The sequence below is a fragment of the Colossoma macropomum genome, unplaced genomic scaffold (assembly GCF_904425465.1).
Source record: "Colossoma macropomum unplaced genomic scaffold, Colossoma_macropomum, whole genome shotgun sequence".
Taxonomy (NCBI): Eukaryota; Metazoa; Chordata; class Actinopteri; order Characiformes; family Serrasalmidae; genus Colossoma; species Colossoma macropomum.
This window is the reverse complement of record NW_023494788.1, coordinates 6,205,620-6,208,636: the sequence shown is the minus strand read 5'-3', so window position 1 is coordinate 6,208,636 and position 3,017 is coordinate 6,205,620.

The following is a 3,017-nucleotide window of genomic DNA, read 5'->3' as shown; positions in this document are numbered from 1 at the left end:
TCTAGATACATGACTCAAATACTGTACGCATAGCATTTACATGATAAAACTAACACATTAAATCTTCTGGATGTGTTGAACTGCAGTAATGAACACACTTAAAGTTATGGTTAATTACAAAATGTAAATATTATTTTTGAAGCCTGATTTTGAGCAAGAGTTTACTGGTACTTCTGTGGAAATACCAACATGTATTTGATGTCTGTAAAATGCTGTTTGGGCCAGCCCTGAGTTTTCTCATCATACTAAATAGACATGAATGTGTTAATATGGAAGAAGTACTGATTACACAGAAAAATGCTTGAATATCTCAATGATTTACACCCAAAATACCCAGCTCTGAGGATCACATTTCAGGAAAAGTAGGTGCGGACACTGTGTGCCATTGCGGCAGGCAGATATTATGCCGGTACATAAAGTCACCTATTTTACGTCTTACACTTTTAGACATCCTCATACCACAGTGTCAGGTTTCAGACATCAAGACAGAAGTCCGTTCTGTTTCAGCACCAAAAATGGACAGCCTTTGATGGATCGGCCTTTGACAAAAAGGCATCAGACAAAACAGCTTCAGGCACTAAAGTGTGTGACGTTCACAGTTTCGCTCTTTCTTACTAGAGTAATAAGAGTTTACAGTACTGAGCTGCACATTTGTTTGACATAAATTAAGCTTCACTGTTTGCTTCCGTGTCTGTTTCAGTGTTGGGGACTCAAAAATCTCAAAAATCTCCAGAAGAAGCGCGAGCAAACACTTTGTAGAGATGAAAAAATAAAAGGTGTCATGTCAGAGTGGTGTATGCAGGATGTTATGAAATAGGACCCAATTTTTTTTTTTTTTTTCAGATTTGCCACTATTTTACTATTATCAAGTCTACAATATTTAGTAGGATTGGCTCTAATAATTTGAATAATCAAGCATTCATTAGTTACTTTGGTTTCTCTGTTTAGTATTTGAAGGCTTTGTCTTTCTAAAGCCACAAAATAGCCAAATAAAATGAGTAGATAAAATATAAATTAAACATAAACTGTGATGGTAATAAACAACAATTCCATTTTTTTTTACCCTTAGGGTCTAGATAGATGACTCGAACAATATACAAGTACACGCACAGCACATCGCTGCTCTCTGAAGAAAAACTTGCATCTCCATTTTTGTCATTTTTCAGTTTTGGACGTGATTTGAAAATGCCTGTTGCCTTTTACATTGTGTGTAAATTTCATGAAGAATGCACCAAAAGAAACGGCCCAAAATTGCTTGGAAAAAAAGTCTGGTTCCATTGACTTACATTAAAAGTAGAGTAGGTTTTTTCCTTCTCCTGTAAAATTATTATTTTGGAGATACAAGGTTTTCTTCCGACAACAGCGATATACATGACAAAACTAACACAAAACTGCTGCCACCTTCTGGATATGTGTTGAACTGCAGTAACATTACCTACATTATCAACGTCACATATAAAATTCAGACATGTGTCGGTCACCTGCAGCAGGTGAATCAGTAACTGGTAATGTATGTGTATATTAAATGTATTATTGTAGTATTTTATTAAATTGTAGTTAATGTACTATTTATTATTGAATGAATGTACTAAAACACACTCACTGTTATATATTTATAGTTGTTGGTCTGTTACTGGTCCTTATTTTAACAAATCAACACCACCATTACTCTGTTCAAAGAATAGACTGTAAAAAATGGCTCATCAGATCAACATAAAAAAATTACTCTATGTGGTAACAAGTAAATTAGCTAGTTTTATCCAACCTAAATAAACATGTTGAATGAAGGAATCTTTCAATCTGTGTTTTTTTAAGTTAAATAAAACTAGTTCAGTTGGTTGTTACTTCATAAAGTAATTTTTTAGGCTGAACTGACATTGAGTCATTTTTACAGTGTTGATTGATTAGTTATTAGCTTAGTTATGTTGTTGTGCAAATGTTTAATGTTTACTTTCTGTTAATCTTTAAATGTGAAGTCAGGAGAAACCCTTTCACCTCCAAAGCAACAGTTGGAGACATTTTAAATAAGGTGGCTGCACATTGTACCTGACCTAGATGGGCCAGAAAAGTGAGGTCTAGACAGGCTTAGAGCGTTATCACTGAAAATACACAAACACAAACACACTCATATATGTAATATTCTGGGTAAATGTGTTACTGTTAGGTATTTACTTCATTGCATTTTTATTAACAGCAAGCAGTGAGTTTGCATGAGCACACAGAGACGCCCACAGTAGTTTTTATATCTTGTCAGGATGTGGCGTCATACAAATGACTTAAATGTTTTATGTATATGTAAATAGCAATGAGTCAATTGCAAAATATGATAAAGGTCACCCTTTATCAAATGAGCTGACTGTCCTGAGTTATTTTTAGCACACAGAACATTCTGAATATGCGTTGTCACAAAACCTGTTATTGTCCCTTATCGAAGCATTGCTGGTTCACATTTTACAGCAGAAACTGTCAAACGCCAGCGCTGCTCTCCAGCAGAACCCAACAAATCTGTTCAGTGACTCTGCACATTCAGGTCAGGTGATGCCACAAGGCTGCGGACTGATCTATCTAAACAGTGCAAAGTGTGTCTTACAAAGAACCACTCTGGATTCGGTCATATGTGTGTCGGGCCTAAAAGCCTCTCTCCTGTGCCCAAGGCCCGTGGGCAGAACATGGATTCTTCTAGCATGTTTTAATACTATTACCTTAAGAACTAACTGCAGTATAACTTCTTCTAACAAAATAAGAAAAATGTCTAAGTATAAAAGAGCAAAGTAAAATAAGAGACTTCAGTCACTGAGTTCCTGTGGAAGGAAGGAAAAGGCCTTCTTCTTTATTGAGCTTGAATGGCAAGATGGTTCCCGGACAACCACAATGCAAAACACCCTTTTTCATGTCCTGTTTGGGGTGATGAAGTAATCACCCCTCCCGTTCTATAAAATTCTATACCATCTTAGCTCCCATCATCTCCAAACCTTACACTTTTCCCTGGGAACCATTATTTCCAAACATACATGATA